This window comes from Phyllobates terribilis, unplaced genomic scaffold, assembly GCF_046119375.1.
Source record: "Phyllobates terribilis strain yellow unplaced genomic scaffold, ASM4611937v1 Scaffold_11__3_contigs__length_659146591, whole genome shotgun sequence".
NCBI classification, from domain to species: Eukaryota; Metazoa; Chordata; class Amphibia; order Anura; family Dendrobatidae; genus Phyllobates; species Phyllobates terribilis.
The window spans coordinates 219,884,798-219,895,660 of NW_027362771.1; positions in this window are offsets into that span (position 1 = coordinate 219,884,798).

Genomic DNA, 10,863 nt, shown 5'->3' on the forward strand with positions numbered 1-10,863 from the left:
GGGTGAATACCATGTTTTGTACGCTTTTTATTGCATTTTTTTAGGGAGGTGTAGTGACCGAAAAAAATCAGCACTGTAACCAGTAACACCCAAAAGTTATCTCGTCTCATGCATTTTGCACAGGCATCAGTAAAGCCTCATTTAGAGGTCCTCAAATCCCAAACATCTGAATGAGGCTTAGCACTACCTAAGTCAGTGTTCAGAGCGTTGCAGCGTGATGTCACCACCACAACACAACCCTGCTCTAATACAATGGTGAGAGCAGGACAACGGTGGTAACTTCTTTCTTTGGTGAGAACAAGTTGATAGCAACCTGACATTGTAGTGCTAATGCCAGCCTGATGTGCTCTCGCCGCTGCCATCCTACTGCCCATACCTGTTGTCATAGCCACTGCTCTGGTGTAGGTAGCAGTGACAGATGTATAGTGGCAACCAAAAGTTTAGCATTTTATTTAAAAGTGTAATTACTTCTGTCTGGTTGTTGTGATGCCATTTCCCTGGTGATGAATTGAGAGTGCTTGAAGCTGTCATCATGCGAGACCTTAATTTTAACCAAAATGCTTTTGAATATAGGTATTTGACTGCCAAAAATTTTGCATGTGCTACTTATTGATCACAACATAGAGAGTAATTCTTTCTACAGAAAAAAAGCACTCTGGCACCACTCTTAATAACCAGTGCATGAAGACCCACACTTCATCTCAGTTGCAGTACTCATGGATTCTATAGCGGTGGTGCAGTTGCCAAGACATATTGATATCAACGGGATATACAAACACCTCCCTCCCCCTCACCGCCTTTCCCTGATCCTGCAAGCCGCTCATACACACGTGGTCAAAATTGTTGGTACCCCTCGTTTAATGAAAGAAAAACCCACAATGGTCACAGAAATAATTTTCATAGATTTTTAATTTATTATTACTTTTGTCAGTTTCAAGTTAACAAATGAAAGTCAGACATTGCTTTTCAACCCTGCTTCCACAGAATTTAAAAAAAAATTAAACTCATGAAATAGGACTGGACAGAAATGATGGTACCCTTAACTTAATATTTTGTTGAACAGCCTTTTGCGGCAATCACTGCACTCAAACAATTCCTGTAACTGTCAATCAGACTTCTGCGCCTCTTGACAGGTATTTTGGCCCACTCCTCATGAGCAAACTGCTCCAGTTGTCTTGTGTTTGAAGGTTGCCTTTTCCAGACGGCATGTTTCAGCTCTTTCCAAAGATGCTCAATAGGATTTAGGCCAGGGCTCATAGAAGGTCACTTCAGAATAGTCCAATGTTTTCCTCTTAGCCATTCTTAAGCGTTTTTAGCTGTGTGTTTTGGGTCATTATCCTGTTGCAAGACCCATGACCTGTGACTGAGACCAAGCTTTCTTACACTAGGCAGCACATTTCTCTCTAGAATGCCTTGATAGTCTTGAGATTTCATTGTACCCTGCACAGATTCAAGACACCCTGTGCCAGATGCAGCAAAGCAGCCCCAGAACATAACAGAGCCTCCTCCATGTTTCACAGTAGGGACAGTGTTATTTTCTTGATATGCTTCATTTTTCCATCTGTGAACATAGAGCTGATGTGCCTTGCCAAAAACTTCCATTTTTATCTCATCTGTCCATAGGACATTCTCCCAGACGCTTTGTGGCTTGTCAGCATGTAGTTTGTCAAATTCCAGTCTGGCTTTTTTATGATTTTTTTTCAACAATAGTGTTCTCCTTGGTCCTCTCCCATGAAGTCCACTTTGGATCAAACAATGGCGGATGGTGCGACCTGACACTGAAGTTTCTTGAGCTTGAAGTTCACCTTTAATCTCTTTAGAACTTATCCTGGGCTCTTTTGTTACCATTCGTATTCTTTTGTTACCATTCGTATTATCTATCTCTTTGATTTGTCATAAATTTTCCTCCTGCGGCCACATCCAGGGAGGTTGGCTACAGTCCCATGGATCTTAAATTTCTGAATAATATGTGCAACTGTAGTCACACAGCTTGGAGATGGTCTTATAACCTTTACCTTTAACATGCTTGTCTATAATTTTCTTTCTGGTCTCCTGAGACCACTCTTTCCTTTGCTTCCTCTGGTCCATGTTGAGTGTGGTACACACCATGTCACCAGACAGCACAGTGAGTATCTGTAGCCCTATATACAGGCCCACTGACTGATTACAAGATTGTAGACACCTGTGATGCTAATTAATGGACACAACTTGATTTAACATGTCCCTTTTGTTACATTATTTTCAGGGGTACCATCATTTCTGTCCAGGCCAACTTCATGAGTTTAATTTTTTAAAAATTCTGTGGAAGCAGGGTTGAAAAACAATGTCTGGCTTTCATTTGTTCATTTTCATAGATCAGATTCAAGTTATTTCTGTGACCATTGTGGGTTTTTCTTTCATTAAATGAGGGATGCCAACAATTTTGACCACGTGTGTATGACCTATATGCAACAATATAGGACGATCTAATTTTCTGGCAGTGAAAATATGTTTCATTGGCCCTAATGGGTGTTTCTATTTTTTTTGAACATGATGCTCTGATTGAGGGCTATTACATCAAATTCGCCACTTCTTTGTGTGCATATGTAAATTTGCATGGTATAGCACTGGTACATGAAACTGACCCACTAAGTGCCTCCTTTTTGAATCTATATTATGCAAATAAAGCCTAATGTAAACTCATGTTATGACATATATTTGAGAATGTCAGCTTGAGCGATTTGACTGAGAGGTCTCATGAGCATAGTGTGCCCTTATCAAAATGGCAATGTCTGCGGCGGTATATAGAATGCATGGCATGCTGTGGAACGTATCGAGCTGCAAAGTTCCGGCACTGATTACGTGCTAAGATCCAGGTGACATCGGGGAGGAGGCTTGATTGTTATCTTTGGTCACATGATCCCGGCGCTGGTCACATTCTCTGACAGGGAGAGTGGTGGCGAGGCAGTTCCGGTGTATGGAACGCATCCTGACTCTCCGGTCACGTGTTTCCGGTTACTGCTGATACGCAGCAACTTCCGGTTGCGCTTGGGGCGCACATGGTGTGCATGAGAGACGCACACCAGAGTTCACTTTGGGCCAGTATAAGAGGGGCCTTTGATTAAGGAATCTCTCCCATCATTAGATTGCGGGGGATTCTCCGCAGATTATTGCATAAAATGTCCTATTATGAGGCTGGGTCCTTTCTAATCTGTGCCTGAGAATTTAAAGAAGCCAGATAAGTAGAAATTTGCCTGATTAACTACTCCTGATGAACCTTGTAAAAGAAGAAACGCGTTGAGTTTTTCAATTGGGTTGATTAGGCTATAATGACTATACTGGGGAGTATTTAATTGCATTCTTATATGAAATCAAACCCAACATTGGGGGGTATTATGCTTGTATCCACTTGAATATACCTTTCATATAATAAGTGATTAATATAAAACCTATAGATTGATCACTGACATAAGTACATTATCATCTACCTTTCATTTAGAATTCACAGATTTTGTCTTTTGAGCTAAGAAGGCCAGATATGATAAATCCAAGCCTAATTATGTCCTATAAGAAACTAATCTATAATCATCTGGACATGAATTTATTGCCATACTTGTAATAAGTGGACACTCTGATGCCCAGAATAGAGTTGCCTTTTTATTTTATATCTGCTGCTAAATTGCACTGATCAGAGCTGCTGATATATATTTTTTCCTATCGTGTACCGTTATTTTTTTCAACGTCTCTACCTCATATTCTGCACCTTTTGTCACTAAAGGGTGATATAGGGAAAGTAGGGCGAGTCGTCGGTGAGCGGGGGCGCCATTGCGCAGGATATAGGGTGCCAATCTCCGCAGCAAGGTAGGGTCGTAATAAGTAGAGATGAGCGGTGTTCGACTAGAACTGTTCGCCAATCTCAAATTCGAGCTGTTTTGGGCGGTGTTCGAGCCGTTCGACGAACGCAAACGATTTGCAAAAAATTCGGCTGTTCGAGGTTATGTTCGATAACTGTTCGTGCACCAAAAGCGTGTCCTGCATGTCTGGCGCTATTTAGAGCACCAATCATGCAGGGATTGTCTGCCACTCACTGTATTGTCACAGCCATGGTGGTGGTGGCATTACAGTGGTTGCCCAAATCGATGGGAACAGTGCTCACAGTGAAACATGAAAAGCCGGCAATTCAGCAGCGGCATACACTGGTACCCGACAATTTAGAACCGAAAGAATAGAGTATCACACATAGATTAGACAGATAGAAACATGTATAAGAAGTACAGTGACAGTGTTGGTTACTGTACTTGTCATTTAGTGTAAAGGATTTATTAAAAAAAATATTAGTGTTTTCATGCACCGTCTCTTTAAAAAAGCCGGCCGGCAATTCAGCATCTGTAGTGGTACCCAACAATTTATAACAGAAAGAATAGAGCATCACACATAGATTAGATAGATAGAAACATGCATGTCAGTCACATATATAAGAAGTACAGTGATAGTGTTGATTACTGTACTTGTCATTTAGTGTTAAAATAAAGGATTTATTAAAAAAAAAATTGGCGTGGGGTTCCCTGTAATTTTAGTCTCTAGTGGAGGTTAAGCAGACGGCTGGGGCAGATGTTTGAAGCCTGGGAAGGGGGTAATACCCATGGACCTTCCCAGGCTACTAATATCAGCCCCCAGCTGAATACCTAGCCTTTACTAGCTATTAAAATGGGGGACCCCCAAAAAAATGACGTGGGGTCCCCCCTATTTTAATAGCTAGCAAAGGCTAGGCAGACAGCTGGGGGCTGATATTAATAGCCCAGGAAGGGTGCCATGAATATTGGCCCCCTCCCAGGCTAGAAACACCAGCCGTCAGCCGCCCCAGAAATGGCGCTCTTCCCACTGCCCTGTAGCAGTGGCTGGGGTTGATGTCAGCTTATAATGCCAGCTGACATCAAGCCCATGTTAGTAATGGAGAGACGTCTATAAGACACCACCATTACTAACCCCATAGTCAAAGTTAAAAAAAAACACAAACACCCAGAATAAAGTCCTGTAATTGAAATAAACACACAATTCTTTATTGTTCTAAATTAAACCATACTTACCATCACGCCCATTCTAGCTGAAGCCAACGATCTCCTGCAATAAAAGTAAAATAATAAAGCAACATCATCCTTACCTTTCCATGGTTCCCACGACAGCTTCAGCTCTGCTGCATTCACATGACAGGCTGGACCGTAGCAGAACGCTGCCATCCAGCTTGCCATGCCGCAGAGACTGAGAAGCGCAGGCATGCTTGCGCTCCTCAGTGTCTGGCTGTGACGGCATCCAGATGAGCCCAGTTCATGTCCAATGAACTCAGCTCACCTCATGCACGTCACTGACAGCGTGGGAAAATTCTCAGCGCTTGAGCAGGAGAATTCTCCCACGCTGGGATGGCATTGAGATGACAGGCTGGATCACAGCTGAGCTCTGCCATCCAGCATGCCATCCTTCAGAGACACTGCAGAGCGCAGGCATGCTTGCGCTCTGCAGTGTCTCTGAAGGATGACAAGCTGGATGGCAGCGCTCAGCTGTGATCCAGCCTGTCATCTCAATGCCATCCCAGCGTGGGAGTATTCTCCTGCTCAAGCGCTGAGCGCTGAGAATTTTCCCACGCTGTCAGTGACGTGCATGAGGTGAGCTGAGTGGCTCAACACTAGTAATAAGGAAAGGCACTCCCCTTCATTCTGTCTGCACTGATAATGTGGTTGTTGTTTTAATATATACCTTAAAATACCAATTTAAAAGTTATTTTTTTTAATTTATTTGATATCACTTGCGTTTATTTGTGAAAAAATCTGAAATTTGGTGAAAACTTTGAAAATTTCGCAATTTTCAAAATTTGAATTTTTATGCCTTTAGATCAGAGAGATATGTCACACAAAATAGTTAATAAATAACATTTCCCACACGTCTACTTTACATCAGCACAATGTTGGAACAAAAAATTTTTTTTGTTAAGAAGTTAAGGGTTAAAAGTTGACCAGCGATTTCTCATTTTTGCAACAAAATTTACAAAACCATTTTTTTTTTTAGGGACCACACCACATTTGAAGTAGAAAATACCCAAAGTGACACCATTCTAAAAACTGCACTCCTCAAGGTGCTCAAAACCACATTCAAGAAGTTTATTAACCCTTTACGGGCTTCACAGCAATTAATCAATTGTGAAAGGAAAAATGAACATTTTAATTTAGACCCCATTTTTTTATTTTCATGAGGGTAACAGGAGAAATTGGACCCCAAAAGTTATTGCACAATTTCTCCTGAGTACGCTGATACCCTATAGGTGGGGGAAAGCCATTGTTTGGACGCACGGTAGGGTTCGGAAGGGAAGGAGCACCGTTTGATGTTTTAAATGCAAAACTCACTGGAATTGAGAGCCAACACCATGCGGCGTTTGGGGTCACTTGTGGGGGTTTCCACTGTTTAAGAACATCAGGGGCTCTACATTTTGGAACCTAGACCCCTGAAGGAACTTATCTAGATGTGTGGTCAGCACTTTGAACCTCAAAGTGTTTCACAAAAGTTTATAACGTAGAGCGGTGAAAAAAAACAAACACTTCTGAGTACGCTGATACCCCATGTGTGGGAGAAAACTACTGTTTGGGCTCACGAGTCTGGCTCGGAAGGGAAGGAGTGACGTTTTGGAATGCAGACTTTGATGGAATGGTCAGTGGGCATTATGTCGCGTTTGCAGAGCCCCTGATGTGCCTAAACAGTGGAAATGCCCAACAAGTGCCCCCTTTTTGGAAACTACTGATTCCGGATATGTGAATTTCATTATGTAATGTAATACGTCAGTTGTGTAGTGTTCGTCAGGTTGTCATACGCCAGTTGTGTAGTGTTCATCAGGTTGTCATACGTCAGTTGTGTAGTGTTCATCAGGTTGTCATACGTCAGTTGTGTAAGTCAGAAATGAATTTATAAGGTAATACTAGGGTTTCCAGTGGAGCTGGTAGGAAGTCCAAAAGCCTGCTGCAAATTGGGACAGTGACCACTCAGTTTCCTACCAATATCTAGGTTTTTTAAAAACTATTAGGAATAAAAATATATATAATTTTTTTTTTTATATAAAATTGTGCTGGATAATAGACTTGGAGAGGTGTAAAGTTAAAATAGAGAAGTTTTTATTTTTAGATATTCAGTAATCGATTAAAATAAGCAGTTAATAGATATGTTAAGATCAGGTGTCACATTGATAAATGGTGTCCTTGCATATTTCCCTTTTGTAATACACTCGACACTTTTTTTTGTGACTTACCTTTTTTTTCCGCTTTGAGGGACCGCCCCCAGGAAATGCTGGCCTGGTTCGATTCGAGGCCCTTCAGTACCGGAAGTACTGGGACCCGGTCCGCCACCACTGCCAAATATCAGGGCCTTGAACACTACCTCCTGGAAGTAAAGGTTCAATGTAGAAGTCTGGCCTGCACATCGTGACAGAAGGAAAGCGTTGTGCATTGCCATCTGTACGATGTGCACGGCCAGCTTCTTGTACCACACCCTGGCCTTTCTCAAAGCACTGTATGGCTGGAAGACTTGATCAGAGAGATCATCTCCCCCCATGTACTTGTTGTACCCTACTACACAGTCTGGTTTGGTGACCAGTCTAGAGGAACCTCGTACAGTGCTGGGGGTGCTGCCATCAACATGTATGGTGGTCGCTACATTGGGCTCTGCTCTGATCCCTTCTGAGCATCTGCCCAATTAGCATCTTCGGGAGGCCTCTTTGATTTTTGCGGACAGTAACGCATGATGTGGTACCTCGCACAGAGAGGGACGTGAAGGGTGGGATGCTGGTATAAAAGTTATCCACATAGAGGTGATAACCTTTATCCAGCAGTGGGTGCATCAAATCCCACACTATTTTCCCACTCACTCCCAGTACAGGGGGGCATTCAGGGGGGGTTCAATCTGGGAGTCCTTCACTTCATAAACTCTAAACTTGTGAGTGTTCCCTAAGGTACTCACACAAAGTTCGTACAGCTTAATTCCATACCTGGCCCTCCTACTGGGCAGGTACTGCCGGAATCTAAAACCTAAAAGAGGACCAGAACTGTATGTGGTCCAAAAGAAACCCTAACTAAATAGCATGACTGAAAAAAACAAAAATAAATAGATTAGCGCATAACACCATCAGTTGCAAAGACTACTGCTAATCCTGAATAGGATAAAGAATTAAATGGAGACAACCAGCAAAGGGATTCAAAATTACAAATAAACTTTATTAAATACAAGTTCAAAATTTATACATTGCACAAAAGGGGGTTTCCATGTATCCCCAGCATCTGCTTCCATGCTCCTAGTGCTGGTGCAATGACTAAAGGTAACGGACACACAAGGATTACTTCTGATAAACTTGATTAAGCTATTATGGTGGACGATTGCTTTACATTTATAAATTGTTAATATTGCATTGGTCGTCATATTGATTGACTATGGTCAAAGCACTTGCACTTTATGCAGTGAGTAGAGATGAGCGTTGTTCTACTCGAACTGTTCGCCAATCTCAAATTCGAGCTGTTTTGGGCGGTGTTCGAGCCGTTCGGCGAACACGAACAATTTGAGAAAAATTCGGCTGTTCGAGGTTATGTTCGATAACTGTTCGTGCACCAAAATCATAACTGGATTTTTTCTCAGTAATGATGAAAATTAATGTTAATACGCAGTTTGAGTGTACAGCGGGGTGGGGGGAGGGGCAGGGGATGGATCTCTGCAGGAACAATGAAGATCTCCATTTTTTTTTCTCTTTCCCGCATTTGCAGTGGGGAGGTGCAATCTGTCAGCCTATCAGCAGCGCACACACGGAGCGAAGTGCTTTTTTTCACACAAGCAAGGGCATGTGTCATTGGCAGTGTATGTCACATGTCCTTGCCCTATAAGACCAAGCCATTTTCCCCGTCGCCACCATTTTCTCACTGCTGCAGCTGCGTGTTAGACGGCACCGCTGTTGCTGTGTGCGCTATACCTTGTTAATTTCAAGCCAATTTTCGCACAAATCTACAGATAGCTTGGGAGTAGGGAATAGTTGTGATTGCAGTCCTTTTAAGGACTAGGTTACAGCATTTCCTACAACTTTTATCAGGCAGGTCTGTGCTCTTAAATAGATAGATTGTGGGAGTAAAGACTAATTGTAATTGGAGTCCTTTTCAGGACTAGGTTACATCAGTTCCTATCAGTTTTTGCCAGGCAGGTCTGTGCCAGTGCTGTGCAAGTTTTTTTCACAGCATTTGGCTGAATCTAGCAAAGCTAATCCTTTTTGGCCTATTGCAGAGTGTGTTAGTCAGTGGAGTAGCCTATCTGTGTTGCAAGATATACCACCTGTGTATAGAATACCAATTTTTTTACTGCACCTAGTGAAGTAAAATCTTTTGGGCATAGCATCATTCTATTAGTCCATCTATACTGACCTCCATCAGGTTGCAAATTGAATATAATTTTTTTCTGCATCTAGCTCTGAAAAAATATTGGGCTTCTAGCTGTGTGTGGGACTTGTTCTATTAATCCATCTATACAGACCTCCATCAGGTTGCAAACTGAATATATTTTTTTCTGCATCTACCTCTGAAAAAATATTGGGCTTCTAGCTGTGTGTGGGACTTGTTCTATTAATCCATCTATACAGACCTCCATCAGGTTGCAAACTGAATATATTTTTTTCTGCATCTACCTCTGAAAAAATATTGGGCTTCTAGCTGTGTGTGGGACTTGTTCTATTAATCCATCTATACAGACCTCCATCAGGTTGCAAACTGAATATATTTTTTTCTGCATCTACCTCTGAAAAAATATTGGGCTTCTAGCTGTGTGTGGGACTTGTTGTATTAGTCCATCTATACTGACCTCCATCAGGTTGCAAACTGAATATATTTTTTTCTGCATCTACCTCTGAAAAAATATTGGGCTTCTAGCTGTGTGTGGGACTTGTTCTATTAATCCATCTATACAGACCTCCATCAGGTTGCAAACTGAATATAATTTTTTTCTGCATCTACCTCTGAAAAAATATTTGGCCTTCTAGCAGTGTGTGGGACTTGTTCTATTAGTCATCTATACAGACCTCCATCAGGTTGCAAATTCAAAATAATTTTTTGTCTGCATCTACCTCTGAAAAAATATTTGGCCTTCTAGCAGTGTGTGGGACTTGTTCTATTAGTCCATCTATACTGACCTCCATCAGGTTGCAAACTGAATATAATTTTTTTCTGCATCTAACTCTGAAAAAATATTTGGCCTTCTAGCAGTGTGTGGGTCTCATTGTATTAGGCCATCTATACCAAGCTCCACCAGCTTTTCAATTAATAATAATTTTTCGCTGCATCTAGCCCTGAAAATAATTTTTCTTCCCAATAGTGGTAGCAATAGAAATATGGGGCGCGCTCCTGGCTTACAAAAATATACGCTTCATAACAAAAAACACCAGCTTAGCGCACTGCATTAATAAGATGGCATCATCGTCTCTCCCAGTGCTAGGCCTACTACCCAGGCTAGCATTCCTGTGCCTAAAACACAATGTATGGGTCTGCGCTAGCCACTATGCTGAGGGGTCTAAAGCTGCTGCTAACGCTTTATAACAATTCAATTGGCAGATTTTCACAGAGCTCTTCCACAATGCCCACCCATCGGGACAACAGTTGCCCACCTTCCCTATGGGATCTAGTGGCGAATAGTTGATGCCATTAATCAGAGCGTCAGTTGCCCCGTCGACGTGGCAAGCATACGGTAAGGCATGGGAAGAGTGGACACGACTAGTAGCAGGCAGACGGGTTGACCAATGTGAACAAGCCAGATCACAAGTCACCATAGAATTTCTCCACCAGCTAATGATGAGGGGCATATCAGGGGCGTCAGCGCAGCGGT